A 25,698-nucleotide genomic window follows, 5' to 3' on the forward strand; every position below is an offset into this window, starting at 1 on the left:
TTTCTGTTTTGTTTTGTTAACCTCGATATCAGAATCAGTGTGTGAATTAATGGGAACCACCTGAATCATTTTTTTTCCTGCAGTATGGTACTGGGATATATGCATATATGGCACTGGTACATTAATTTATGGGGTAAAGCAGGAATGCACGATGTGCATAGTTATAACCTTAGTATTTTGTGGATTCTTCAATACATAGCGATCAAAAAAATGATTGCACTTCAAGTACAGAAATCAGGGAATAATTTCAGTAGAATTTCAGCTTAAGAAATATTTACTTACATATTGAGAGTACATAAAAGTGAAGTCCGATTCTAGGACACTGTATAAGTGAAGTATTATGTTTATTTCAGAATTTCTTAAATTTACGCTTGCCAGGAAGGTTCCTGGGCTTGCAAGTGATCATTATTGTTGTTCCTAACTGACATAGATAAGAGGGGACATGGTGGTTTAAAGTGCACTTTCAATCAACAGCAAGGGCAGATCTATTGAAAATGTTGTGTTCTCTGTACGGAATACATTTTATTTTCACATTATTGTTTAAGTGTCTCCAGTGAACATTTACAATATTTATGGGAGTATAGTGCTTATGGTTCAGTTAGCTCAGAGTCTTAAGTTCTGTGCCTGGGTGGTGGCATGTTATATGGCAGTAATTCTGAAATTATTTATGATAAAGGAGAAAACACCAGAGAAAAGACCTGTTTACTGCTCCTAGTTTTACAACAAGGGAACACCGTTAGGAGTTCCAAAGTAGCTTTAGTAGTTCAGGGTTGAGAGATTTTGTCTCTTCGCCCCCCTGTCCCCAACATCCTGTTTCATCTCAAATGTTTATCATTTTACTCATTGGTTCTCCACCAGCCTTGTGTGCTGCTGTGGTTGCTGTCACCCAGCCAAGAGGCTGGGGAATGCCTATTCACAAGCAGCAAGGAGGGTCTGGCTAGGGTGCTCGGAAGGTCCTGAGCATTATAGTATTAGCATTGTAAGGCCATTGAGATAGGGAGAAAACAAGCCTATTTAAATAACTGCCAGAATGATCAATACAAGCACCATTGTTGCTAGTCATAGTGAAAATATACACACTGTCTTTAGTAAAGAAAAAACTGAAATGTACAACATTTGAAGATGTCATGCTGAAGTGTTCCAAAAGCAGCAAAATTAAAGAAAAATTCCTGTCTAACCAATATTACTATCTTAACAAGGCTGTTCTGTTTGAGTGGTTGATTAACCATTTTAAAGAATGGTTTGGTTTGCCTGAGAAGTTTATTTGGTATTAATTAACTATTCACTTTAAAAATATTTAATATTACACAAAATACAATATGAAGGTACCATGGCACAGTCTACTTGTTTCAGATGGAACTGACATTTTGGAGGATTATGGGCCAGGAATTTTGTAGTCTGGGGTTATGGGTTTGGGGGCAGCATACCACAAGGTGAGCTTCCCGACTCATCCCGTTATGTTAGAAATTGTGTCACATCAACATGCCTTATCACTGGTGATGTTAACTGTGATCGCTTGGTTATGGTAGACTCTGCCAGGTTTTTCCACTGTAAAGTTACTGCTTTTCTCGTTCTATGTTCTATTTTTGGAAGTCAGCCTACATTTAAGGGGAGAAGAATTAAGCTTTACCCTTTCAAGGGAGGAAATATCTACGTATTTTATTGATTGATTGATTGATTGACTTTGGTGTGGACTCATGGATATTTGTTCTATTATTTGGGTTATAATCTAGTGCCATCACTATTTTATTGCTCATAAATTATTTTCTAATTCTTAAGATTTCACCTTGCAGAGCACTCTAGCACTAATATTATACGTAACTTAGTGCATCATCTTATCCACCTGTTTTGCCTCTCCCTCCTCCGCATGTTTGTACTCTCATTTTTCAAACTGCTAGATTCAGTTTTGCTGTTCTGGTTAAGATGAAGGTCATCTTCATAGTCAAGTTGTAATGCATGCATTGTGGGAGGAGAAGTCATAATACAAAACTTCTTGTCAGCAGATTGGCGAATTTACCTGAGACATTGAGGCTCAAGATTATGAGAATGTGTGACTAGGACCAAAAGCATATTTCCAGGTAGGAAATCAAAATTATTTTATTTAACTCCTTTGCATTTTATTTTGTAGAAGTCAAATTACTGATTTCACAGGAGATACAAAATCTGAAAGAAGGGGCAGCATAGACATTGAGATTGTGCTAGGAAATCACTTTGTTTTTCTTTCATTCGAATATTTTATTTGATTTCTGAACAATAGGGTAATAGCTAAGCTTTGAAATAAGATCTGAGAGGAACTTGCAGAAGCATATCCATGTTTGCAAAAGTGTTCTAGATATGATTTTGATTCTTGAAACCTGTTTGAAAAATAATCAGAATAAAAATAACCTTTAGGTTTATCATGTCAGAGAAAATAGTTTCTGGTTATGGGATGTTTTATGTGTTTCACAGAATATTTATTAGCTGTGGATTGATTTGTACTTTGCATTTCTCATAAACTCCCCTTGACGTGATAAGATCACAGTCTCTCTGTTAGAAAGGGCGGGGTGGGGAAAACTCACACGTCATGAATGCACCCAAGTTTTGGCATATTGATTTACAAACACAAGATTTCGTTTGCTAGCAGCTCCCATGTAATTTTACAAGGAGTAAGTTAAAAAATACACATAGAGTTCATGTAGAACACGAAGATGAGCAACTGAAAATCTGAAATACAAGTGGAGTTAATATTATGCAGTGATTATTACCTCTGCTGTTAGAAGTATAAAAGCACTGTGATCCTTCCATCTAAACTATAGAGGTTTCAGCTCCATGGCAACATGAAGAACCTATTCTGTCAGAGGGTGTGTATACACAACTACATTCAAAGCACGGGGCTGGGAGTGAGTTTGGGGGGGGAAACCCAACCCTCCAAGACTTGCCCACGCATTTTTATGTATGTATTATAATAAGGTCTTTGTGCAAGGAGGGCCGATAGAGGTTCACATCAGCTGCGCTCTGGTCTTTTACGTGATCCAGCCGCCATCACCCACCTCTCTTCCCTCTCCAGAAAGGAAGCCAGAAGAGGCAATTAAAGAATGCAACTGCAAAAAAAATGCTCTTCTCCCTCTCTCTTCTAGGAATGTCAACATAGTTACTGCTTTTCTGTGTGTCTCAGGGGACACTTGCCTGCTTCTTTCCACAGTCTTATTCCAGGGAGAGCTGTTTAATTGTAGCCTTCATGTAGAGTAGGGGCTGACGAGAGCTGTAGTCAGCTTTCTCCTCTGTGCAAGGAGTACTTTTGGTAGGTCATCTGATGTCCTGCCTTGTACTTAAGTACCGTGTGGCCTGGGGTGGCGAGGTGCCGTGGAGCGATTGGTGAAGTGGATATTCCTGCCTGCTGTTTCTCAGCCTCTTGCTCAACTCTCAGTCAAGTTTCTTCTCTCACTGTGCTTTGCAGCCATACTCATCTTTGTCAATTCCACCAGTCCCTTGCTTAGTTTCTTCATTCAGAAGTGACAGTATCACCACTTGACTATTTATATGCCCACGTTCCTGTCCTGCATCTTAGAAATGAGAGCACAATCTGAAAAATGTTTATTTTTGCTCTGTTCTACTTTAGCCGATCCAGGAGATAAATGGAATGTTCTGCTCTATCCTGGTTAGTGCTGAGAATCATCTCTATTAAGGTTTAGACCATTTTTATTCCACATAAAGCTTGAGATCGAGTATCAGTGATTGTCTCCACTAGCTTCAGAGACTAGGGATCCAGGAAATAGCCTATTCAATACACATCTTCACCCCTTTTCCTTTCACCCTTGAACTTAACCGCTGCCCAGGATCAGAGATGGCTGCGGTGGTGGTAGGAGGAGATTATTGATGAGAGGCCTGGGAGAGGAGGATGCTATGTTCCCGCAGACACACAACAGCTAAATGTTGTTTTCAGCCTTATACTTTGAGCTGCACTCTCGTAGAGTTTACAAAGATAAATGATCTAGTCCTGCCTCATTGTTTCTGCCTGGACCATTCTCTTGGGATTTGCTTTTAAAAATAAATTATTTGCAACTAAGATTATATGTACACATACAATTGGTTTCATTTACTAATTCACTTGTTCAAGTATTGTTGACTATTGTGTGCGGGCCTGAGCGTGCAATGAAGAGCGGAGATGTGTCCCCGTGGAGCTAATGGTCTAGAAGTGAAGGCTGCAGACTGTAAAAACTGCAATACATTATGAAAGGGGCTGTGAGAGAACGAAGCACAAAGCTTAGCTGTGACATGAAAGCAATGCAGCAGCTTTACTTGAGAGGTTTGACAGAGGACTAAATGCTTGAGCTACCGCTTGCAGGATGGGTGGTAATTTGCCTGGTAGACAGCATGGGAAAGGGCATTCCAGGAAGATAAAGCCTTGGCATAAAAGGACCCAGAGACATGGAAACAGTGAGGTGCATTTGTGAGCAGTAAATCTTCACATGGCAGGATTACAGGGTGGGAGGAGGAGGAGGAGTAGAATCATAAGGGAAGGATCTGGAGAGTTTGGCCACGACCGGGTCAAGGAGGGCATGCCATGCTGCTATGTTTGAACTCTGTCCTGTAGATAAGGGGAGGGACATACTCAGATTTGCATTTTACAAAGACATCTCAGGTAGCATCACACAAAGACATCTCAGGTAGCATCACAAGAATGATACAGATGAAAGCAAGCCTGCATTTGGGGGACGTGGTATACAGACAATTACAGTACCATTCAAGAGAAAAAAATGAAAGCCTGAATTAATGCTGCGGTATAGTGAGCACAGGATGGACTGTCAAACTTGGCATAGTACTTAGAGGCTGGGTCAGTGTGAAAGGTGAGGGAAATTGAAGGCGATTCCCAGTACTGCAGCTTGAGTGACAAGGTGGGTAGTGATGATGTTGCCCAGGATGAGGAAGATGAGCAGGCCTTTGAGAAAAGCAGTGACCTACATTTCAATTTTTCAGTTTTATTTATTTGTTTATTTATTTACTGAGATAGAGTTTCACTCTCTTGCCCAGGCTGGAGTGCAGTGGCACGATCTCACTGAAACCTCAACCTCCCAAATTCAAGTGATTCTTCTGGCTCTGCCTCCTGAGTAGCTGGGACCACAGGCGTGCACTACCACCCCATGCTAATTTTTGTACTATTAGTAGAGATGGGGTTTTGCCATATTGGCCAGGCTCGTCTCGAACTTCTGACCTCAGGTGATCCATGCGCCTCAGCCTCTCAAAGTGTTAGGATTACAGGCTTGAGCCACTGCTCCCAGCCTGTGTGACCTACATTTTAGATTTGTTGTATCTGTGGTCATGTGTGGTCTGTGGAAAGATCCTTGGCTTTGGGATAAGAAAGACCTGAGTTTCAATTTTACTTCTCCAATTTATCACCCATGCATTCTTAGGTAAATTACTTAACCTCTGGGATCCTTGATTTCCTGGTCTGTAAAGTAGGGGTAATAATTACTAACGTGCAGGCTGTCTGTGATAGGTAAAGCTCCTGACTCAAAGCCTGTTCCAAATAAAGGGCAGATTGTTATCACTGCAGTGTCTATAGGTAGATATCAAGACCTGGAGCCCAGGAAAGAGGCCGAAAATGCAGACTTCAGAGTCAAGAGCATAAACGAGAATAAAATCGGTGAGGCTGAGGTGCCATGGTCGTTCACTCATCCAGAATCATTTGTTGAGAACAGGTGTGTCCTAAGCTCTGTATAGGAACTAGGGAAGCTGAGATAGACAAGGATTAGTCCCTGGCCTCAGGATGTTAGCATCTATAGAGAGAGGCAGACAAGGATTAATCCCTGGCCTCAGGATGTTAGCATCTATAGAGTGAGACAGAGAAGGAAGTCAAGAGTGTTTTGAATAAGAAGTGGTTCAAGGATGAATCCGTATAACCAGATTTTAAAATTGTGTAATATAATATATATAAAGAAAAGGATGTAGATAGTTTGATGGATTTTCACCATTTGAACATTATCAGCATTCTAAGAGCACATCTCTTAATGTTAGAACCCAAGGAGAACTACTGTTTTAACTTTTAACACCATATCTATCACTTTTGCCTGCTTTTATACTTTATATATATGGAATCATATGCTCTGCTTTGTGTGTGTGTGTCTGACTTATTTCATTCCATGGTATGTCAGTAAGATTTGTTCATGTTGTGGCATGTAACAATCATCCATTCTCATTACTGTATTGAATTCCATCCTATGAATGTACTGTAATCTGTTCATTCTGTCATTGGTGAATTTGGATTACTTTTGGCTTTGGCTCTTACAAGTAGTGCCTCTATGAATATTATGGTACATCTCTGCAGGTGCAGCCCTAGGGGTGGAGTTGCTAGATCATGGGGCTTCCATGAATTCTACTTTAGCAGTTATTACTGCGTGCCTTTTTAAAGCAGGTATGCCAGTTTGTGCCCCTTCCAACATCCATGAGGGTCCTAACTGTCTTTACCCTGCTGTAGTATTTCATCTTTTGCATTTTGAGCATTCTGATGGCTAGATAGTGGTGTACCCTTGTAATTTTCATTTTTATTTCTCTGGTGTTTAACAAAGTTGAGCCCCCTTTCCTTTGTTTTTTTGCTGTTGGATATTCTCTTTTTATAAAACGGCTGCTGAAATATTTTTCCACCTTTCTATTTGGCTTCTCTAATTTCAGCATCAATCTTAAAACAATGGGAATTATTATTGAGGACCTATCAGGAACTATATTCGAGGAGTTAGAGAAAAGAACAATATAATCATACCTTGTACCTCAAGAAAGCTTGGCTGTGTGTAGGAGGAGTGAGATGGTAGAATAAGAAGCAGGACCCAGAGAGCATTTCTGAATCAATGTGAACCTGTTTATATATGCTGACCAAGTAGAGCCATTGGAGAGGGAAAGGTAGATGATAGAAAGGAAGGATGATAATTGAGCAGAATCCTGGAGCAGCTAGAGTGCTCTAAGCTGTAGAAAGGACCGATGGGGCAGAAGGAGGAATGCTACTAAGTTTATGGGTAGAAACTGTACATCGAGGATAATTTACTTTGAAAAATTCATTGTTTTTTTTCCATTATTTTTGTGAAGTGGAAGGCAAGTTTATCTGGAAAAACTGGGTAATATTGACAAAAATGGGGAACACTTGGAATTGTCTCTAGAGGAAATGGCAGAGCGCCAAGCAGAGCGTCCTGGAATGAGAAGGCCAACGTTCAGAGGGCTCTGCAGAAGTAGCTCAGCCTGTGAAATTGGTGCTTCTTCTCAGCCCCTCTAGATTATATGGGGACAGAAAAAGCAGTGAACTAAATTGAGTGTTTTTTAGGATGGGTATGAAGGGCAAGGTGTCAGATGAGTTGGGATGCTGGCGAGACAAAGGGTAAAGTGGTTAATAGTGGGATTCAGAGGCCATAGTGAAAGAAACCTGGAGGAGGAAGATGGTGAACTGCTGGAACTGAGGAACTGGTGTCTCCATAAGGTTGAAGAACAAACACTGTGTGAAGTTTAGGAAGGAGGTTGATGTGACAAGATTGACTATAGTATCCTCTCTTAGCGACCCGCATACAGTAATCTGAATTTCCTGTCAGGTTTTATGGGCAACAATCAAACATTTAAGCAAGCGACATCTCAAAAAAAGTCACATTTTAAGTGTTAGCTTTTCTCTTGCATTGTTAGTAACTAAATACTTTCTATTAGATGAAAACTTCCGATGAAGTTTTATTTGAGCATTTTTCCTCAAACATTGGCCATTAGTTGGTTCAATAAGGTAGTTTTTAATAATGAAGGTTAATTGAGAGATCCAGATGGTCAGGTTTCACATGAAAATGAAACACCCAAAATAAAAATCTGTTGCTTTGGTAAACTCAAATGAAGCAGGTTGGGTGCATTTCCTAAGCCATTATCTTTGGAGGCCTGGTTTGATTCACTCTCTTTTCTCTAGTTGTGTTTTCTGGCTGCCACACATTGAAATAAATGATAAAGTGTGTTAAAATCTTTGGTTTAAATTTAGTACATTAAATGTCCCATATTGTGTGACACTCTCAGCTGAAGTCTAGAGAGCGAAGTTTATGTTTTTATAAAACTAGCACATACACACTACTAAATGAAAAAGTGGTTCAATGGAAGAACCACTTACAGGAATCAGCAGACTGAAAATCTTATGATTTATCCCAGTATGTAGAGAATTCACCTTGGCAACTTGCTGAAAAATGTAGATTTGGGATGCCAGCCTCGGAGATAATGATGTGGATTGTCCATAGACTTAACTTTGAGGAACCTACTGTTAAGCGTGTAGCTTTGGAAGATTGCTATGCTTACCAGCCTACATCATTTGACCAGGAAACAAAGCAAATAACAAAGGAAACTACAAAAGAAGAAAGATGAGAAATAAGATGAAAGCAAGAAAAGAGACAAGAATTGAAGTCCTGAAAAAAAATTTCTATCAGATTTTTATTGCTTTTTATTTTAAAAATTTTCAATGGATACTAGATAGAATCACAACTGTAAGATTACAAACAAAAACAATGTTAAGTATACGAGACTGCACAGAAAACATATCAAAAGATACTGTTTCAAGAAGAGGTAAACTGGCTATGAATTTAAAATTCAAGTGTTAAAATTAAAATGTAGCTTTAAGGTTTATTTTTCCAACAACTTTTAAAATTGTAATGTGATGGATGTGCTACTTGTGATATTTTTGGTCGTGGGCAGGACAATTAAATTGGATTACTTAATTTTTCTCCTGAATACCAATTCGTGCCAGTGAATTATCAAGGCGACTTTCAATCTCCAAGGTGATTTGCTACTGCTCCCAGGGTTGTTGTGAAGATGAATTAAGGTCTGAGGATGGTGTCTGGCATATTATCAGTGGGGACAGTGTAGCAGAGTGGTTCTGAACACACTCTGTGGATGCCAGAGACCCTGAGTTCCAATGACTGACCTACCACTAACTAGCTCTGTACCCTTGACCAAGTTAACTTGATTTAGTTTCCTCATCTGTAAAATAAAAAATAGTATTAGTGCCTACCTATAGAATTGTTTTCCATAAATAAAGTAGTAAACATAAAGCACTTGGAGCAGTGCAAGACACGCTGGACACTCAATAAATGCATTCTTGAAACGTAACTTCTGTTGTTAAGTTCCCTGTTAAAAGTACCTTAAAGTTTTTATAAATTATTATGTAAAATAGAGACATAATTTTATAAAGTTACAGTTGTATTCAATTTAATTCATGGAACATCTACTCCTAAGTGCCGTAAGGTACTCCATGCTATGAAATGATGGGTAAGATGTGGCCCTTGTGCCTTTGAACACTCAAGCTTTGGGAAGTTATTCTGTTGACTGATTTTCTTGGGTAGGTATTGTGCTGTGTTAGGAAATAATGTTGGAATTAATTAAAACTATATTTTGCAACACATGTAAAAGATAGTACCTGAAAGACAGAAGGGGATGCCATCCTTTGATATATTACAGAATATAGCAGGTTATACTAGAAAGATGCTGATATTTTTCCAGAGCTGGACTTAATACAATGGATGAAACACAGATAGGATAGCATAAAACCCAGCTATTAAAATGATGACGTCTACTATTTATTGATTATACGACTATAAGCAATTGACTTAACTTGTGCCTCAGTTTCATCATCTGAGAAACAGGCACATAGCTACCTTGCTGAGTTGTTAGGATGATTAAGTGAGCGAATGTTTGTGAAGATGTTTTATGAACTATAAGATTTTATGCATTTGTGTGGTTTTATCATGATTTATATAATACAGGGCTTGTGAATTTCTGAAGAGCCATGGCTCAGAAATGAATCCTTAGAATATATTTTAAATAGGGTTACAGAGTACTTTATCATTCTCTGTGGAATTACCTGTAAACCAATAATGGATGGATAACATGCTGCAGAGATTAGGCTTCCGTCCCCCCGAAAAATGTGGGTGAAACAGGTTAGAGAGGTTACACAACTGACCTTAGGGCACAGTTAACAAGTTGTAGAATAGAACTGGATAGAATAGAGGGTTGTTCCCACTGCTCTTCATGCCATTTCTCTGGCTATTTCTCGATTGAGAGAAAGGAGTACAGGCTTTGAAGTGAGACCTAAATTAAAGTCCCTGCTCTGTCACTTGCTGGTTGTGATTTGGGCAAGATACTAAACCTTTGTAAATTTCAGTTCCCTCATCTGCAAAGGGGAGTCAGATCCCTTGCCTGGCAAAATTGTGATCACCAGAAATGGTATCTGTGAAGTACCTACTTGATAATTAGCTGTTACATGATTTTTCTTATGATTATATATTATCAAATTTTTCAAGGCAAATTGAATTGCACACTTTCTGAATTAGAAATACTAGCACAACCGATAAGAGCCATAGTTTTACTCTGGGGTTTCTTTGTGCTAGGCACCATTCCAAAAATATTACACATATGATGACCTCTCTCTAAACAATCCGACCATGTAGGTATCACTGTTACTCCCACTGAGGCCCAGGGAATGTATCCGCTTTGCCCAAGGTCACTTAGCAAGTTTGTGGTGGAAAAGGTTTACAAGCCTGGGTGTTTGTGACTCCAGGTCCCACTTTCCTTGTTACTGGGTTATTCCAGTTCCTGCCTGGCCAATATAGGGATGTGGGATAGAGAATGAAAGGACTAATTGTTTCATGAGAATGGTTTCTTGAATAGGATATTTGCTTTTGAAATTTCACCTTTCCCATATACATTATTGGAAGGGGCTTGCACCCATCTTTCATGTAACTTTTGAGTATGTTACAAAGCCTCACCTAGCTCCACTTTCCTTTTTGGTACGAAGGAATGATTATACTTCTAAGAGATGTAGCGAGCATTTAAGTGGGATGATAACTTTAGAGCTGGGTCCTGGAAGTCATTTCCATATGTATTCTCGACTCCCCATTCCCTTCTTTAGTAGCAGGCTTGGACTGAAGACAAAGCCTTGAGAAAATGCCTGCTGTTTACATTTTACACCAATAGAATACTCTGTTATTCAGTATTGCCTTTTATTAAGCCATTGATGTTATATCACAGGATATGTGATTGATCTTTTTGAAAGGTCATTAAAATATTTGCTCACATGTCTTCTCGTTTACTATATGCATTTATGGACTTTGTTTCATGATGATAGGTCAGTCACATCTGTCTTATCATTGATTTGCATCTTGTGTCTGGACATGTGTACTTAGAACACAGTCCCTTTAAGAACCACTAGCCATCAGCAAAAATAACCTAGAGCAGCTCAGGTTACTGCCAGGCTCCAAAGGCCCTTTGGGGGTCAGGTTGCTTATTTCTCTGGCACCTCAGCTGGGATGTAGGAAGAGCTTTATCCATGCCAGCAGAGGGTATGTGTGGATTTGTGCACATGAGTCCCTACTTTTAGCCAGGTGCCCTTAGCCACGAGTTCTTTTGGACTTGCCCCTTCTTTATGGTGGACATGTTCTTAGTTGGGACACTTGAATAGTTTTAAATCTGTTGTGACCCTGTTCCTGGACCCGCATGCAAGAGCCTGTCTTTCCTATCACTCTTGGGTTTTGTACTATTTCTTTAAAAAGATAAAAATGTAAAAGATATCAAAACCCATCAACACAGGGAAGCATCTCCTATCCTCAAAGTGAAAGTGTGGTAGGCAGCGCAGTGAGGCCAGGTCAGGCGAGAGCACACCTTTTCCTCTGGAACCCCTGTGCCTGCATGTGTCTGTCTCAGCTAGCCTTTCTTCTAGGGAATGTTTTACCAGCTGAACATAGCTAAGTGATCAAAGAATAAATGGGGCATAAACAAGGCCTAAGGCTCTATAAAGATAAACAAACAAACAGAATGAACTCCTTAATGAAGTCCAGTTTTTTGATTGTGAAGCAAGAGATATTGTGAGATGCATTACAGTGTTTGAGAGAGGACAAAGAACCAGCAAGAACTTAGACCATCGGGGGCCGTGTCTCAGCAATGTTGTCCAATTAGCTGAATTGCAGAATAATAGAGGTTTTTTTTTGTTTGTTTTTGAGACTGAGTCTCTCTGTGTTGCACAGGTTGGAGTGCAGTGGTACGATCTGGGCTCACTGCCAACCTCCACCTCCCAGATTCAAGCAATTCTCCTCCCTCAGCCTCCTGAGTAGCTGGGACTACATGTGTGTGCCACCACGCCCAGCTAATTTTTGTATTTTTAGTAGAGATAGGGTTTCACCATGTTGGCCAGGATGGTCTCGATCTCCTGACCTTGTGATCCGCCCGACTTGGCCTCCCAAAGTGTTGGGATTACAGGCATGAGCCACTACGCCCATCCCTGATAATAGAGTTTTAATAGCTAGGTTGTATCTGTGAGTGACTAAAAGTCTCTACACAGAAGGAGGTTGAGGCCCAGGGAGGTTGGGTGACTCATTTCAAGCTACTCAGCTGGCTGGTAGTAGATCTAGATACACAGCCCGGTGCACAGATCATTCATCTCCATCGCTCTACGAAGACACAGTCAAGAGTTGAGATCTCTCCAAACTCCAATTTCCTTATCCATAAATGGCGATTGCACTACCTGGCATACCCACTCTGTAAGGATCTGCTACGTGAGTGTGGGTGAGAATACTTTTTAAAATTATTAAATTATATATTAATATTAATCAATATTAAATTATATGTAAACATACATGTGTAACATGAGATAGATGTACAGTGTAATGGCTAGTATTTTGCTAAAATTCTTAATGTGAGAACACATGAACACAATCTGGATTCTTCTTTGGAAATGGGGAACAGTAGGAAATTCCCTGAGTACAAGAACAGGAGCTCTAGACTTCGAGTTATTAACCTGATGGTTATACTTACTGATGCCATTATTACTTTACTTTTCTGCAAAATGAAAATAATAAAATCCTCAGCCTATCTGGGAGTTGTCCTGAACAGAACTTTAAGCATATCAGTGAAAGTACTTTGTGAACTGAAAAACGAACAACAAAAGTGAGCTATTATTACCAAATACTTTTGAAGACCGCAGACCCTGTCCATACAGCACAGGTATAATTAAGGAGACAGGTCATATATACAAAGCGTATTTTAACATTCTACCTTGATGTCAGATAAAGACTGTACACCACAGGTAATGACTGTTATTACAGTTTACAAATGGAAGTGTAATCATCCTTATAATTATTTTAAAATTGATCTTTCCCTATAGACATTTATCCAAATTGTCAAGACAGATACATGGTGTTTTTCATATTTATGGGACATTACTTTTTGTAGTAACATACAAGTAATATACAAGGTAGAAAGTTAAGTGTTATTTGTATTGCTTTCTCAGTTACACTATTTGCCCTAATATTTGTATGTCTGATTTATCTCATTAGATTATTAGTAGGATATTTAGTAGTTGCGGTTAGTATTACCATTATTTAACAAATCAGAGGTGAGGTGATTTTTCCAAACCTCATAGAATGTTAATGGCAGAGCTGGGATTTGAAGTGGGCTTTTTTGATCCAGATCCTGTGCACTTGCCACTCTAATCTGTCTCTCTGTGTTGTGCTGGGGGTTCCATTCCGTGGCCTGTATTCTTCATTTGTTTCTCTGACTGGTAATAATCCATTCAACACGTGTACAAGGAAACAAAACAAGACTGTTTCTACCTTCAATGAATTTTAGAATGTTGGAGTGCAAAGCAAGTGCATGAAAATAAGTACACACAGTGAAAGCTGAACTGAGTTAACTTTGTAAATATACAAAGTTTTGGAGGAGCTTATTTGAGAAAGATTCTCTATGGAACTCTGTTATCTGATCTTCTCAGACTTTCAGGGCTAAATTTCTTAAATAGAATGGGTTGTTTTACTGATGTAGAGCCCCTTCTACTAGTGTTAGAGTTAATTTGCAAAGAGAGTGAAAAATACAGGCATGTAGGTCTGATTACTTTAACAAAACAGGCAGTGTCGAATTAACAAAAATGAAGACATAGACCCTAATTAACACTGGCCTGGAATCCTTGTAAACAAGACTGATTCTGGGGAAAGGGAAATGATAGACACTTAAAGGGGACTCCATCGATGTCAGGGCTAATTTGGTCTGTGCTGTCCAGTGCCATAGCCACCCAGTCTCATGAAGTATCTAAATTTATATTAATTAAAATAGAAAAATCAGTTTCTCGGTTATACTAGCCACATTTCAAGTGTCAAGAGCCATTTATGGCCAGCAGCTACAGTATTAGACAGTATAGATATATAGATACCTGTCTAGTGCACAGCACCAAAATTGGTCATTTTGATGTCTGATATACATATATATAATTGCACAGCAGAAATCACTAAAACATAATAATAGCTGCCATTTATTGAGCATCTTCTCAATAGGTGTGAGCTATTGTAGCGGACACACAGATGCTATTCCATTTGCCATAACACCATTTTGCAGATTGGGAACCTAAGGTTCAGATGGGTTATGTAATTGGCTAAGATGTGACAGGACTATTGTTGAACTCAGTTTTCTTTGATTTTAAAGAGAATTACTCTGCCATGCTTTCTTTTTATCTAGTCTAGCTAGACCACATCAGGAGTTTTGTTTGTTTGCTTGTTTTGAGACAGGGCCTTGCTCTGTTGCTCAGGCTGGAGTGTAGTGGTGCCATCACAACTCACTATAATCTCGAATTCCTTAAGTCATCTTACTGCTTCAGACTCCCAAGTAGCTAGAGCTACAGGTGCATAGCCCTTGTTAATTTCTTTGTAGAGACAAGGTCTTGCTTTGTTGCCAAGGCTGGTCTCCATCTACGAGAGATCTTCCTGCCTCAGTCTCCCCAAACACTGGAATTACAGATATGAGCCACCATGCCTGGCTGCATCAGGAGTTTAAAATGTCAATGCAGTGTCCTGTTGTTCAGTCCTCTTTAGTTCAACAAAAGTGCCAGGTAGTCTGCTGAGAGCTGGAGATGCAGTAATCACAGCACAGTCTCTGACCTTAAGGAACTCAAAATCAAATAGAAAGTTCAAACATGGAAATGAAAAATTATGATAGTGTAGGGTGATCTCTGACAGGACTTTGTATGATACAGCTAGGAGCCATTGAAGGGTTTTGATGGAATGAGTACTATAGTCACAGTTATGTTTTCTACAACTCACTATTGGCCATGTTTGAGGGAAGTGGGAGAACTGTGGGTAGTTATTATTGTATTTCCCTGAGAGAAGCACTGTGCTAAAGGGTAAAACTAAGGTCATGGCAGTGGAATTAGAAGACAGACAAGAAAGAGAGGTAACTTGGTAAAATTGTCATGGCTTGGCGATTAGATAAGGGAGCTGAGGTTTGAGGAGGTGTTAAGGATGACTCTCTTGAGTACACCCTGGGCTCTTTGAATGTTTGGCCTCATCAGAGGAGATCAGGCATAAGGGAAAGGTTGAATATGTGTGTGTGTGTGTGTGTGTGTGTGTGTGCACGTACTCTTGTAGGTGCATTGCTGGGTGGGAAAAAAATGAAGATAATGACGTCATTGAACATAAGCCCATGAAATATTTAAGAAGCAATCTTATTTACTAAATGAAAAATGTCACGATTAAACAATGAGAAAATCTAAAGATGTAATTTTTAAAAAATTAAAAATAAAACAGAATCCATGCCTGGGCACAGTGGCTCAAATTGATAAACCAGCATTTTGGGAGGCCGGGATGGGAGGATTGCTTGATCCCAAGAGTTTGAAATCAGCCCTGGCAATGTAGAGAGATCCCATCTTAACATGGCATGCACCTGTAGTCCCAGCTACTTGAGAGGCTGAGGTGGGAGGATTGCTTGAGCCTGGGAGATGGAGGCTGCAGTGAGTTGTGGTCACACCACTGCACTGCAGCCTGGGCAACAGAGTGAGACCCTGTCTCAAAAAAAACAACAAAACAAAACAGAATCCATCATGATACTGAGACTGAAGGAGAGGACTAACCTTATAGTCTAAATGGGATTTATCTGTCTTTGACTGGGCGTAGGATAGTGAACTAGGGATGCATTTTCCCATTTTTTGAATATAGTTAAAACATGTAAATTGATTTATTGTCATGGTATTTTACTAGTGGCATGGGGGATGAATTTAAATATTGTTTCTAGAGAGACTAATTTGAAAAAGCATTTTGTTTTTGCTACATCACCCTTTTGCTATATCCTCCCCTTCGCTCAGTTCTTTCCAGATAATTAAATAACCTGTTTCTAAATTTAGTGACCAGGTGATTGCCTTGTTTGAGATTTCAAAAAGATAAAAACACTTACTCTCTGAAATGTATTTTGACATTTTTAAATTTTCAGCAGTGGTTTGTTTAACCTCTTCATTACAGGAGACAATGCAGGAAATGATTTCACAGATTTAAATAACTATAACGATAGCATAGTTTCTAATCTAGGATAAGGAAGTTTCATTTTTCTCTTAACAAAAAACAATGGTTCTGCTGATAGTAAATTTAACAGGTGCGGAATTACTAAAACTAGGAGTGCTGATGGAAATAACCTCTTAGGGGATTCAATAGTGATCTCTGGATTGTTAGTTAACATGTCAGTGCAATTTGAAATAGTGTCTCCTTTGGATGTTGGTATTGTTTGAAAAGTATCTGAGAATTTTCAGTTCAGACTTGACCAGCATAGACCACCATAACTGAAAGCTGTCAGATGTTTGCAGCAGGGTGACATGTGATCATTTCAGGGTGCCTTGGCTGATTTTGAGCTATCTTATGGTAAAATTAGTGAAACATTTTTGGTTTCTGAGTTAATATTAAGTATTAATACATTCTTTCTTCTTTGGCAAATAGGGATACGATTCATCTTATCTTTTAGGTTTTTTTCTGTTTCTCAGTTTTCCTTTATTGTTCATTTTCAAAAAAAATGCCTAATGAAACCTTATGAAATAAGACAGTTTTTAAATTTCATTTTTTATTTCACATTTTATGTCAGGAATTAATGACCAAATGTTAATTGGGAACTTTGCAATATTTATGAGTGGGGTGATGGAGATACACGTGTACTTCCTCAAAATTGCTTTAGCAATGATCAACTAGAGGGCACCAGCGAACATTTCCATTTAGGTTCTTTAAACTAGGCCACATACTGTTGACACATATGCACAGGAGAGAAACGTGAATGCTTTGTGAAATCTTAGTACTAAAAATATGTTGCACCTGTATTTATAGCAGTGTTATCATACTTGAGGAAGGTGATGCAGAACCTACCAGGACAGGAAGAAAAATGTCATCTTTTTAACTACTTGTTCACTGGAGAACTACTCTCTACAATAAAGCCATAAGCATGTTCTTCAAAAGTTAGAGCAGTGTTGTTAACAGGTTTTTGCTGTTTGTGTGGGCAAGATTGTTAATAACGTTAAGCACCGAGATACATTCTATCACAGATAAATTTCTATGGCTAATAATTAACTGGGTAACAATGGAAACCTGTCCAAATGAGGAAAGGATTTGTAATAAGACTAACAAATAGGGTGTTGCAAGTCGGAAGTGTTCAAGTTCTGAGGCAGAATTTTGGGTTCTGTCATAGCCAGTTGTCTTCGTTGTTCGTTGTGTCAGCACATTTGCTTAAGGCAAACTGGGAAGGGAACATTTTTAGATATTCAAATATAAATATGTGCAAAAATCCAGCATTCTCTGATATGAAAGTTCTGTGAACGACCTGCTTTGTAGGGTAGCTATGCATATGTTTTAGTGGGAGGAAAAGAGAACAGATGATTTGAAAACTATTAAAATTGTTACACATGTAAAAAGTTGTTTTTCTCCTCATAAAATAAAAAAAAAAACAGAATCTCAGTCTTAGTTAACATCTTATTTGTCATTTGCCCAATTCAAATATTTGTACATAAGATTTATTTATTGATTCATTCATTCACTCACTCATTTGTCAAACAGTAGTGATACCTACTTTGTATAAGATACCATATTTAGTAGGTATATGTAATACATGTGGTAATTATTTCTCTAAGTGATCAAACCAATTCATGAAAAAGATAACTGCAAATACAGTGGGCAAAATGTCAGTTTTTTCAGTGAAATTTGTCATTAAGCTTTATTCTACTTAAAAGTATGTTTTATAAAGATATAGATGCAGAGAGCAATTTGTGTCGTTTTCCGAAAGTTTATTTTGACAGCAGCTAAGGCTATATTTCTTTGGACTGATTAAATATTACCACTTGGGGACTACGAGTTGAAAACGAGAAATCGTTGTATGAGGGAGAAAGTGGATAAAATAGAAGATTGTATGGCATTTTATAAGATAGTTGGTGGTGCTGTTTAGGGCTTATAAAGTTGTGTTAAAATTTACCAAACAGCTTGTTATTGTGGAGCTTATTTAAAACAGGTTTTTGTGGTTATGTCTGTTGAGGAAGCTTAAACTTCAACTCTCTCCAGCCACTTAACTGCAGCACGTTGACTTCAGGTCTCTTGTAAGAAAGTCTAAATGTAGGCTGTTGAATAATCCCTTTGAGGGCCCTGTAACTATTTTTATGCCTGGATATGCGTCATCAGTGGGTATTTTCTCTGGTGACTCGCTTCCATCAGGTCTCCTACCATACATTCTATCAGTGAGTGACTTATGATTGATGGGAACCACGGCTTGTTGTTTAGCTTTATCTGTGACCTCAGCGAATGGACAACAGGAATTTCCAGGCTGTTAAATTCCCTGAATGCTTGAAGACAGGGACTCATGGTGTTGCTCAAGGCAGGTAGCAGAGTGATATTATTCACCAGCGATGATGGGGGAGGGACAGAGAAGAAAGGGGAGGGAGAAGGAGGGGAAGGGAGGGGGAATTCCTTTTGTGAACGGCGGCAATTCTGGCTCAGTTTGTTTCTTAGCCCTCCTCCGTGGCTGTGTGTGGGGAAAGGTGCATTTCCTGGACCTAAAGAAGTGGACAGTCAGAACCTTGCCATAGGCTGCACGGAGTAACTCCATGGGGTGCACTGGAGAAGGCATTGGGTTTTCTTCAGTTAGCTAAGATTTTCTTTTCCAAATCAGTTAGATTAGTCCATGAGCAACTGGACTATCACAATCCTGTGTAAAAACAGAGGTTTTGAATTTAAAGGTGTGCCAGCATTCCTAGTGACATGTAGGATGTGTTGTTTTTCATCTCGATATGCTTGGGTGTCTATCTGGAGGTGATTTTTAAAGTTAACCTGCACCTCTTATCAGCATGCTTTGGGGAGCAGAGTGGTGCATTTGTGTATGTGTGTGAAAATGCATTATAACTGAATGCACAAATGTGTTTTTTCATTGTCTTGCTTTTCCCTACCTCTTTCTTACACACATGTGAATAAGGTTCCTGAACTGGATGCAGTGAGATTTAGTCACCAGCCTTTTAGCAGCTACGTTTGCTTTTGGATAAGAGTGTCTGTCTCCCAAACTGTTTTCCTAGTCCGTCTTCCTAACTCCTCTGTTTCCTTCTCTTCCTCTTGTTCCTCTTCCTGTCTCTATCCTTTCCTTATGCTACTTTGTTCGCAAAAGTAATTTTGACCATGTGTTGCGTTAAGGAGACAAGGTTTTTTTCTGATGGGGTGTAGTTTAGGTTTGAATGAAACAACACTGGTTTGTCCATGTTTGTTTAGTCTATCTTTTCAGCGATTATTATTCTTTTTAATGACAATTAGACAAAATTAATGCACCGTTAAGTATAAGGGTTACATCATTCACACACCTAGGCAAAATTGGTTTTGTGATCTTTTAAGGCTTTTTTTTGTTTTTTAAAAGAGACTTACTGATTTTGGCATACCAAGTTTTATTCATTTTTTGTTTCCAGAACAAAGGCATGTTCCCTTTTTTTTTTTTTTTTGAGATGGAGTCTCATTCTGTAGCTCAGGATGGAAGATAGTGTCGCTATCTCGGCTCACTGCAACCTCCGCCTTCCGGGTCCTGATTCAAGCAATTCTCCTGCCTCAGCCTCCCCAGTAGCTGAGATTACAGGCCCCTGCCACCACGCCCGGCTAGGCATATTCCCCTAATGTAAGAGATTACCAAGGCTACTTGTCACTGTAATTAATTTCTTAATGGTTTGCCTCCTAAAAACCAAATTATGAGATACATCCCAGAATCCAGTACCCTCAAGCAGATATTGTGTGTAGGATAAAAAAGTCCTAGTGAAAAAAGAGATTTTGAAACTTCTGTCTGCTTTACAATTCTGTTAAGTGGGCGTGAACATTCAAAATTATTTTTATAGCCTTATTTCAAATCAGCTATCCTAATGGCAAAAATGTTTCACCCATCAAGTCATATTGTTTCAATTTTAGTCATTTAAAATTCAAGGGATTGAAGGAGAAAGAAAAATGACTGTCACTATGAACATCACCTACAAAGAAAACCTTCCTTTTGAAAACTTGCTTCTTGAATAAGCAGGATGATTCATGACAAGAAATTTATAATTTGAAATTTGCAGAAGCTTCAACTCAGAGCTCTGTGAGTTTTGAGTCATTAGTAGTTGAATGAATTAAGCCTTCATGATGCATCTAATTAGAAAGGAATTATTAAAATATTGGTGAGATCCATTGTTTATGTCGATTTCGTTGTACTTTCCCTGAGAAGGCACTGGAGACTAGCTTTACTTTCATAAGCATCACACTATATGAAAAAAATATATTTGAGGGTTAGTTCAGATGTTACTGTTCTTTGCCTTACATTGTAAGGGATGTTTTTAGAAGTTATAAAATTCTTCTCCCTTTCTTTAAAATGTGTGTGTGCTTTTATGTGGAGGAGTGTGAGGGCAGAGGTAAACATGTAGGAGGTTATGTATTCTTCATTAAAAATATATTTCACAAAAGATTATAGTTTGTGTGGGAAGGAAATAGCTGCTTGTCTGTTGATTGCATTGTGCTTATTCCATATAAGAACTATTTGAATTTAGTCAGGATAACCTCGTTTTGATAATCTGATGACTGCTTCTGCTTGGAGAAGAGAATATAATTTCAAGGCTGAGTGCTGATGGGCAACAGTAATTGTTCTCTTTTTGGCAGAGCTTAGCATGGAATCTGCTTTGGTATTTTTATAACTACATATGCAAATCTTTTCTCCCAAAACTCCCCCCACCCCTTTCTCTCTCCATGTGCAGAGCTTTTTGTGATATTCAGGACTGTGAAATTCAAAGGAGTGATATCTAATGATACCTGTGTATGATAATGTGTAAACCTAAGTTAGAGCAAAATCTTGGCTTGAAGTGAAGTCTTTTTGTTAAAGTAGATCCTGTACTCAGAGCAGATTTTACTGTGCACTTGGTTTCTATGGAGACACTTCTATTACTTATGGATGATCAGACTATTTGAATGTAGTATGGGTGATTAGTTTATCAACTTTGGTCGGTGCAGCTGATAGAGTTTCCTGGTTAATATGTGGCCCTTTCACTAAGCTTCCTGTTATGTTGCAGAGTTTAGGAGAGTGAAGCTAACACCAAAAACCAGTCTAAAACATTGAGGTAATGTAACACTTAATTTTACCTTCTTAAAGGTACATTACACCAGCATTATGTAAACGATAAAGAAAAACTCTCAAAATTAAGAAGATACCTAATTGACAGTGTCAGAACAATGAATGACCCATTGCTAAAGCTCATTCTGGGAGGGTATATATGATTCTTTCTTTTCCTCCACTACTCTCCCTCCCTACCCCCACCTTTCCTTTCTCTTTTTTATAGAGACAGGGTCTTACTTTGTCACTCAGGCTGGAGTGCAGTGGCATGATCATAGCTCACTGTAGCCTTGACTTCCTGAGCTCAAGTGATCCTCCTGCCCTAGCCTCCTGAGTAGCTAGAACTAGAGGTGCTCACCACCACTCCCAGCTATTTATTTATTTATTTAGTGGAGACGGGATCTTGCTATGTTGGCCAGGCTGATCTCAAACTCCTGACTTCAAGTGATCCTCCCACCTTGGCCTCCCAAAGTGCTGGCATTACAGGCATGAGCCACTGCACCCTGCCTCTTCCACTTCTTTTTTATGTAATCAGTGAGTTAACGGTATTGATGACTCTTTAGTTTTAGGAATTATTCTTAATGATTATACAAGTTTTAAGATGTTTCATACTTCACTGTAGTCATTTTACAGGTGAGGAATATGAGGCCTAATAAATGGATGGGGTTTATACTCAAAATTACACATTGTGTTGACAGTGGCTTAAGGATAATCTCTGCTCACTGGAGCTTGTCTGCTGGGGCTTAGGAGCTGAAAGACTCTGACCTCATATGTATGATGTCAGGGGTCAGTGTGGTGACTCTGGGTAGTTCTCCTGCAGCCCTGATAATGGTAACAAACTCTGATAATTAGTTAGGGCAGTGTTTACAGATTTGACTGTGTTATCTTAATCTTCCTGTGACAGAGGTTGGCAGTGGCTGTCAGTAACTGATGTGTAGATCCACCATGAGGCACTCAGATTTCTATAACAAGATGTCATCATTTGAGTCAGCAGGACTAGCAGCTCATGTTGAGTGGTGGCTTTTAGAAAGGACTGTCATAGTACATGAGGCTGGGAACTCAGCGAGAGACACAGATCTCAAGGGAGGCATAGTACATAGAGATAAATGCATTTTAGTGGAAGTATTTTATTCCTACTCTTTTTACTTGGGAGAAGATATATTTTCTACGAGAGAAGGAGATCTGTGAGGTCTAACTATCCTGACAGCTGAAAGCAGGACCTCAGAGACCATATTTTCAAATACAGATGACAGAACTCAGGTCCAAGAATTTTTATTAAAGGCATTCTTCTAATGACACTAAAGTTAGATGACACTATCTGATTGCCTCAGCACTAAAGGATGCACAGGAATGTACTCTAATAACATGTGTAGGACCATTCTTACGGTGTCTCAAAACCGGTTGCTCTAGTTGTCTAGGTGCGTTTTTCTTGGAATTACTTCACTTGCTGCAGAATTTTTCTTAAAAAGTTCTCTTTCCAAACTTTTAGACTTTTTACTGGACATTTAAAAATTATTGACATGATGACTGATAGATATTTAAATAACTAATTGCCCACAAGTGCCTCATTTTCCGTAAAATCACAGCCTGACTCCTGTATGAACTGGGTAAGGCCATATCCAAAATTATTTCCTTCTGTTATTTAGGTTAGTTTTTTATGAGTGGAGAGGTATTCATAAGGCCTCATGGCATAGTCCAATAAAGAATTTATTTCCCTCCTAAGGGAACAAGCTTAAGAAAGTTCAGAAATATATAGTAAAACCATGAAAAAGGATCTGTGCATTTTGACCATAAAGCATAAGATAAAAACTTCTTCCCTCAAGAAACTTGAGTCTAGTATGGGGAAAACAAGTGACGTCTCATGCTTGATCCAAACTGAGTGCTAGCGATGTCAAAGATGCCTTACATTTGAACCCAGTGGTTCAAGGAATGGAAATTCCAATAATAGAGGCCAGAACTGCTGGGGAGAAGACACATTTTATTTTATATTACTGTTCTGTCAAGATAGGGGTGTGAGGAACCTGCAGTTGTGATTGTGGCCTCAAATTGTGCCGGGGCATTGACAGATGAAAGGACTCCAGGAAGAACCCAGTTGTAGACTGAACTTTGCCTGGGGACTTGATCGAAGACAGCCTGGGCCACACAGGCCAAATGGGCAGGTTTGGGCTAGGGTCTCAGAGGTCTAGGGCCGCTTTCCCTGTTTGTAATGAAGTGCTTTGTAAGCAAAGCTTTCTCAGAGGTGGAAGACTGTCTGAAAGAGAGGACACTAAATGCCCTTAAAGGTATAAAGCTCCCAGGCCTCAGAGAACCTGGACTTTTAAAGGCAAGCAGTGATCCCTGAGAAGAGAGGCTTCTTTGTCATCAATGTAGGACACATTGGTGACTGTGTCTGGTGGCAAAGGCTTGCCTGTCAGTCCCACTTGAGGCTCAGCTCTCTCCACTGGGAGGGTCCGATTCCTCTCTGACCTTTGTTCCTTTTCATTGGAGTCAATATTTTGGTATGGCTTCACCCTCTGGGGGAGGGTGTAAGTTGTGGGGTTGTTGGCAGGAGGATTGAATTTGGGTCCCAGTGAGGGTGAATATCTGAAATGTCTTGACATTCTACTGTGTTTGCTGGTGGGAACTGTTCTCTGCTGGAGAGACAACAAAGAGAGAATCTTGAGAGCTGAGTTTAGAATCCTGGGAAATATTCCTGCTTTGGGGACAGAATGGAAAATAGAATCTAATAAAGATGACTAAGAGGAGTAGTGAGGGGGTAGGTGAAAGCCAAGAAAAGTACCGTTATAGGAGAGATGAATTATAGAGTTTCCAGATTATCAATTTCATTCACTGAAATAGGTGCTCAGTTGAGGGTATTCCATATGCCAGGTTCTGTGCTAGTCCCTGTAGATACAATATGAAGAAGACATAGTCTTGGTCCTCAAAGAATTTATTGGAAGTCAGCAATCACAGCCCAGGTGGCACTATTGAGTGACTTTTGCTGGGATTACAATTTAAACCAGGGAAACAGAACATAGCCTGTGGGTGAGCCATGTTTAGAGAGGGGCATGGGAGGGTCAGAAGGAGGCTGGAAGGCTGCCTGGAGAAGAGACTATGGAAGCCTGTGAAGGGTGTTAATGAAGTATCTGACTGTGTGATCTGCAGCTGCTCAGACAGCTGAAGTCAGACGGCCTGCGATGGTTGAGAATCAGGAACCCAAAGTCAACGTGAGAGCAAAGAGCCACTCTAGCAGCTGTGAAGAAGTGAAAACCAATGAGAGAAGGGGGTCTTGCATTAGCAAGTGGGGATCTGAGTCTGAGATAGAGAAGGAGCAGGTCAAGAGGATAATGGGGTTGAATTTGCAGTGCTAGTGGAGGGCTCAAGAAGTTAGAGGATGGAGTTTATTCTAACAGGTACTCAGAGAACTATCATCTCTTATTTATTATTGACCCTGTGCTCAACATTCAGCAGCCATATTCTTCCCATCCATGTTCTTCTTCAAAAGCTCCTGACTCAAATTACTCTGTGTTCAGTTCCTTATTCCACTGCAAGCTTCAACTTTTTAAAACATCATATATAATAGGTTACTGTGAAGATCTAAAAGCTTCGCTGACTACCGATTGCCTACAGTATAAAGGATGTGCCCTTCCATAAAGTGAGAAATCTCCATTTTCTCAGGCCTTCGTAATTTACCAATGACTCTTGAACACATAGTCTCATTGAGTTCTTACAAAAGCCATATGATAGTGAGGATATATGTTTCACTTTTTCTAAGTTTATAAATAACATAATAGAGGAGCAGACATGTTAGATTACATGTCCAGGGCCACACAGTTCATGAGTGGCAGAGCCAGAAATAGATATCCGGTCTTTTGAGTTCAAGTCCAAGGGTCATTGCCCCACACTGTGGCCTCACCTTGGAGCCCCATCTCCATTCTAACCCTAGGATTTCTGTAATTAGGATGATGAGGCGCGGTGCCTTCAGTCCCAGCAGGATTGCAGAGAGGCCTCTCAGTGTCCCTACAGTCACTTTTTATCACCACTCAGAAGTTGTGATCTGGGGCTGTCAACTGAGACACATTTCCTGGCTGGTTTTCCCTTAGATTGGGAAAAGCCTGTCTCCTGCCAGGACATCTGGGGAGGCACAGAAAACACTCTGTACTTCCTGATGTCATCTTCAGTGCCTGCTTGTCTCATATGGAACTTGGAGAGGGTTGCCACTGACTTCGCATGAGGTTATGGACGGCTTTTGACCGCTGCCGGCACCATCCCTTCCTGCTTCAGCTGCTCTCACCAGTAAGGCGAGAAACAGGCTTTGAATTCATAAATTCACACCCAGAGAAACTCTAAGTCTGAATACTTGTCTCA

General features: G+C 39.5%; 1 protein-coding gene across 9 annotated transcripts in view; it reads left to right on the forward strand.

The window, feature by feature from the left end:
* HIVEP2 (HIVEP zinc finger 2) overlaps window positions 1-25,698 on the forward strand; it is a 195,095-nt gene that overhangs the window by 41,522 nt on the left and 127,875 nt on the right. The window contains exon 2 of one of the 9 annotated variants that reach the window (XM_064360615.1): window positions 2,004-2,078. The exons of 5 other annotated variants lie outside the window; for them this stretch is intronic. The gene's annotated coding sequence lies outside the window, so the exon portion shown is untranslated. Of the gene's footprint in view, window positions 1-1,920; window positions 2,079-6,372; window positions 6,392-17,833; window positions 18,625-25,698 lie in introns of those variants that run through there. 3 more of the 9 variants (XM_012474382.3, XM_064360619.1, XM_064360618.1) reach the window with 3 other exon arrangements.

Source organism: Aotus nancymaae, unplaced genomic scaffold, assembly GCF_030222135.1.
Source record: "Aotus nancymaae isolate 86718 unplaced genomic scaffold, 86718_ANA_hifiasm-v0.15.2.pri h1tg000040l, whole genome shotgun sequence".
Lineage (NCBI taxonomy): Eukaryota > Metazoa > Chordata > Mammalia > Primates > Aotidae > Aotus > Aotus nancymaae.